Here is a 6,175-nt window from a genome sequence, read left to right on the forward strand (position 1 = left end):
TATAGATATAGATATAGATATAGATATAGATATAGATATAGATATAGATAGATAGATATATATATATACGCAAAAATGCACAAAGTCAGTTACCCATACATGCTTAGTGTCACATACAGGCAGTTACTCAAACGTGCCACCTCAACAGAGTTATGGGCCGTGCTGGGACATAAGAAACAGGCTTCTGGACAGACCTGTTTAAGCTGCTGAAGGACAAAGTAATAAGACTCTGGAATAGTATACTATGTAAAGTGAGAATCTATATTCTTATTAATTCTTCCCCCAGCAGCTCCTTAAACAGGCCTGTCCAGAGGCTTGTTTCTATTTCAGGATGGCCCAGCACAGTCGATGATTCCGTGAAGGCTGTACTGGATCACTTCAGGACCTGAAGTGGTCCAGTGCCGCCTTTATGGAATCCAATCCACGGACCATAGAGGACTACAAATGCCAGAAATACTTTTACAGCCATGTAGAAACAATCGGCTATAGAGGACTACAAATCCCAGCAATACATTAAACAGCAATGCAGAATACCATCAGCTATAGAGGACTACAAATCCCAGCAATACATTAAACAGCAATGCAGAATACCATCAGCTATAGAGGACTACAAATCCCAGCAATACAAGGACAAAGTAATAAGACTCTGGAATAGTATACTATGTAAAGTGAGAATCTATATTCTTATTAATTCTTCCCCCAGCAGCTCCTTAAACAGGCCTGTCCAGAGGCTTGTTTCTATTTCAGGATGGCCCAGCACAGTCGATGATTCCGTGAAGGCTGTACTGGATCACTTCAGGACCTGAAGTGGTCCAGTGCCGCCTTTATGGAATCCAATCCACGGACCATAGAGGACTACAAATGCCAGAAATACTTTTACAGCCATGTAGAAACAATCGGCTATAGAGGACTACAAATCCCAGCAATACATTAAACAGCAATGCAGAATACCATCAGCTATAGAGGACTACAAATCCCAGCAATACCTTATACAAAAATGCAGAATACCACCAGCTATAGAGGACTACAAATCCCAGCAATACATCATACACCAACGCAGAATAGCATAGACTAGAAAGTACTACAAATCTCAGCAATACATTATACAGCAATGCAAAATACCATCAGCTATAGAGGACTACAAATCCCAGCAATATTTTATACAGCAATGCAGAATACCATTAGCTATAGAGGACTACAAATATCATAAAATGAATGAAAACATTTTTAGTTTTCGCTCATTTAGTATAAATTGAATTTTTAGTCTTTGCACAAGTCTATTAGAAACACAGCCTAGGGGAAAACATTAACACAATAAGGTTTTAAAATGATATGATTTAAAGTAATCTGGTGACATTGATCGGTATATCCTTTTGATAATAATACATTGTGAAACCTACATAATTGTTAAATTGTAAAAATACTAGGTGTATTTAGTATACCATTGGATGAGTGTAACATGACTTGCTGATGAGAAGTGTGTAATCTCCTGAAGACTGCTGTTTTGCTAAATACAGCAATAATCTTCCCACATAGGATATTCTTTTTCCTTCTTTACAGAAAATAAATGGACCTTCCAATAACAGAGTGTCTGGGGAAGTAAACTGTTTCTAAGAAGCTCCAACAATGCTTTACCATTAATTAATAGTGTATAACAATGCTGCACTCAACTTGACAAAGTACCATGAAATAAATATACTTCTTGGGAAATTACAATTACAATCCCAATTACAATTTCCTATACATTGACATGAGGCTGAAAGTCATTAAGCCATGGTATTGTGATAAATCTATATTGACTGATGTACAATGAAACTCAATTGTTGATTTTAATTGTACTTGCTTACTTTTATGACAATTATATAAGATATAAATTGCCAAGGAACAGATCATTGGACATAGTGAAGTCTTGGTGGAGATCAATGGCATGTCATCGATTTTACTGGATACATTCCTGGAATAAAATGAATATTACTCTGACTTGCTCTCTAGGGTTATCCTTTTGAAAATTCAGTCCATCAATGACATAATCCAATTATCTTTACACTCTATGGCCAGAAAACCAGAAAGCCCTGGTACATACCATTAGACCAACTTTGGCCCATTTAAGTGTAGCCAAACAAGGAGGTAAGGATTCAAGCATCCTGCAGCAACCCATTATTAAATAAGCCAGCCATTAGAGCATCCTACTGCTAATGTCCTTGATTCAAGACAAAGTGACAGGTTGTTAGAATATCCCACCCTACCCGATAATATTCATCTTCATTGTTTGCCCCTGTCGTGCTGTTGTTCTGATGGAGTCCTCGGTAAATCACCATATCTGAGCACTTTCACATGAGCAGGAGAGAGTAAACCAAATGGAAGGTCTTTCACAAAGCTGTGTCGAAGCCAGGGATGTGCGGCCAGGTGAGGCAGAGCCTCCCCTAGTATTATAGAAGAAAAAGTGATTAGCTTTAAGTCTGAATCTGACATCTTTTTCTCCATTCAGATAGGCTTGTAACAGGTTAGACAGCAGGGAAAGCCTCCCCGCTGTGTAACCTTTCATGCATGGAGCACTGCCTGTTAATTACAGGTGGCGCTGCATCTGGCTTTTGACAGGTAAGTTAATTTACACAGCAGCGGGCTTCCCCACTGCTTTGTGTAACCTAACATAGTGAGGCAAGAGCTACAACAGCCTCTACTTGGTGTTAGAGGCTTAAGCTCTGTGGATGGTTTGGACCAATGGCAAAGCACCATTGGTCCAAGCTGCCCAATCAAACAAAAAGAAAATGCTTTGATGCTTCTCCAGTGACAAGCAAGTGAGGGACAGGGAGGCTCCTCCCTGTCTTCTCCCTTCGCCCTCCCTCCTCCACACATAGCTCAGTGACCGGTTTGGGGGCAGGGCGGAGCTTGGGGGCAGGGGCAGGCATGGGGAATGCCTCACCGAGCACAGACCTTACTGCACGTCTCTGGTTAGAACTTACACAGACTTTAGACTCTGAGGGAAGACCAAAGTGGTAGGCAGGACAGTAAAAGAAAATGGTGGAAGCACGGTTGTCGTTCGAGGAGCGCAAGACCATTTTGAAGTGGTATTTGAAATTCAAGAACATTGTGAAAGTACAACGACAATGGAGGCATAAGTATGCAACAGAACCTCCATGCCTAACAATTGCACACATTCGTGATAAGTTTGAGACGCATGGTACTGTGTGTGATGTGCACAAGGGAAGACAAATGGACACTTTGGTCAACGTTGCTCAGGCACTAGTTCGCCGTAATCAGTGGATGCTTTGGACTACTTTGAGCCCCTCTTGTAATTGCAGAAGTCAAACGTGACTTGTATTCATCTTTGGTTATTGGTATATATTGAGTATTACAATTTTGATACAGTTTTTCCTTTCTTAAAATGTATATACATTTTTTATGACACCCTCTCTATATTATTGCACTGAACTTCAAATTTAAATAAACTGCTATATCTTGTGAATAAATAGTAAAAATTCAAATTGCAATTACATAAATACAGTAAAGAGCTGTCCAATAAATAGAGTAAAGTGCTATCCAATAGGGATCAGTGTGCTAAAGTGCAGAATTCCTACTGTGATACAACTGTCACCCAAAAAGTCCATATTTGAAAAGTCTGCAATGTGTGTTAGTTCATTATGCTAATAAATTTCCTTCCAATACGTGCTTATAAAGGGTTAACAATCATGTCCACCATGCAGTCTTAACACCCGTGTCCACGCTTACCAGAGTTTAATGACCATCAGATTATAAATGGTCATAGATTGATCAATCCAAAATACCGGCCTTTCCTCTGTACTTCCAATGAGACCCAAAATCTCTTCTTGTTCCTCAACATTATCTCCATTCACTGTTGTAATAGCCGTTTCTACTGCTCAGAATCACTCCACTCTTTCCCCCTCCGTCTCTCCTGGTTCTGTTCTTAAACACCACAATTCCTTCCCTAACATGACAGGCTCAGGAGAGGCAAAATAATGTAGTATATAAAAAAAATACTTTATTTAAAACCAATTAAAAACGCACATAGATTTATATATATTGCACATTCCCACTGCTTATCCTGTGTGTGGGTGCTCCCGTTCATACATACAAACATTCATTCATTCATAACGGTTGTGATGATGTCAGCAAGCCTATCCAACGCTTTTCGCCAGATGACTTCTTCCAGGCATAGTGTACCCCGGGTACACTATCCCTGGAAAAAGCCATCTGACGAAACACGCTGGTGGGCGGTACTTGCGGATGTCATCACGCTGTTACAAAGGTATGTCGGAACGAACAAATGGGAGAACGCACACACACGCACAGGCTAAGCAGTGGGAATGGGCAATATATCTTAATCTATGTTTTAATTGGTTTTAAATAAAGTATTTTTTTAAGTATTCCCAGTGACCAGGTGGTCCCACCCAGATCCTGCCCACTAACCAGAGTGGCCCACCTAAACTACACCTATAAGTATGTAGGGACCGCCTACTTGCTAACCCCAATCACCATAATGAATGCGTAATTGAGTGACTGCACATGCACAGTAACTAAAATAAGGGTGTCACTTTGATTTCAGGACATTGAAACAGCATCATTGGAACTGAGGTCACAGATTTCGGACTGTCCCTGCAAATCCAGGACAGTAGGCATCTATGCCCTAATGGCTTTACTGACGGAACCTCTGAGAGGTACTAAATAGCTGGAACTGTTACATTTTGACATTACTTAGCATGCAAATAAAATATATCTGATGTTAGGGCCACTTTAAGCTTTCTAGCTCCCTTTCTTACAAATCAGATCCATACACATAATAACCACTGTGACTGAATACATTAATTCCCGTGATCATATCTTCATAAATCTCACATTAAGGAGAATATTAATATCACATGGCCTTGTATTTAAGACCTTGTTCTATTACAACAGCGAGTCACAATTGCTAAGCACATTACACAACGGAAACAGCTGATAAAAATGTAAAATACAGTTCTGAAACCTTCATCAAAACAGTTACCAAGTAACATTTTTCTGTAAAGATTGTTTTTTTTTTTAATACATTGGTTCAAACATGGCAAATGCGTACATTTTATTTTAAATGATGTGGCATATTTTGATAGATGCAAATCTTTTATACAAGAGCCCACAATTTCCCTAACTGGGTAACACATGGAGTAAATGAGCCATATGGTTCGCTGAATGCATAAATTATGATCCAACAACTCCATTCATTGTAGGCATCTAATAAAGGACAGTGACGTGCCACACAACATTTGTATCCCTGAGAAAGACAGAAAAAAATATAAAATCAAGTTTTTTGTGCATTAAAAACCCAAAAGATTTGAATGTGATTGATCTAGATGCATTAGGTTTTAAGGTTTTCATATAGGGCAAGTGAATGTTCATGGATGATGCAGCAATGGCTGCAAGGTGCACTGACATGACCGTTCAGCCCTGCCTTGAGACATGTTTGTTGCTATGGAGAGGAAGCGGAGGGAGAGCAGAGCTAACAGATGCTGCTGGTGGCACTTACCACAGAGGGGGGACCAATTGCAATCTGTACAGGTTTTCTAACCTGAATATTAATTTGTCCCTGGGAGTATGGCTGTAACGCCGTTGTACACAGATTCCATAGACATGAGATCACTGTCTAATCTATAGGTAACTTTAGACAGTTTGATATAGAGTCAGATTCCAGAACTATCTGCATCAACTAAAATGTGCTTACCATGTGTAAATCATTATTATTATTTTGTATTATTAATATTATGAAGGATTTATATAGAGCCAACAGTACTTAGAGATTATATTAAAGGAGAACTATGGAAAACCTTTTTTGGCCATAGTTCTCTTTAGGGTCACAGTAGGACATTTACTACCCGCTATATGCTGGACAACGCAGAGCCACGCTGCAGCCGGGATGTATTCCGCCAATAATGTCGGGCTCCACCCTGCTCCTTGATTCACAGTTGGTTCTGCCTCTCTAGAGGCAGAGCCATCTGTTCCCTGCCCCCTCCCAATCTGTCCCTCCAGTCAGCGCTGGAAGAACAGAGAGAAGAGGGATAATCTGTGCCCGCCCTCTACCCCATCTTACCTCCTGTCAGCGCTGGACGAATGGAGAAGGCAGGGGGGAATCACTGTGGGGAGCGCTGACTGAAGTCACTACTCTCTGCAGGGAGAAGATCATATA

The sequence above is a fragment of the Nanorana parkeri genome, unplaced genomic scaffold (genome assembly GCF_000935625.1).
Source record: "Nanorana parkeri isolate BGI_ZX_2015 unplaced genomic scaffold, ASM93562v1 scaffold243, whole genome shotgun sequence".
In the NCBI taxonomy this organism is placed as follows: domain Eukaryota; kingdom Metazoa; phylum Chordata; class Amphibia; order Anura; family Dicroglossidae; genus Nanorana; species Nanorana parkeri.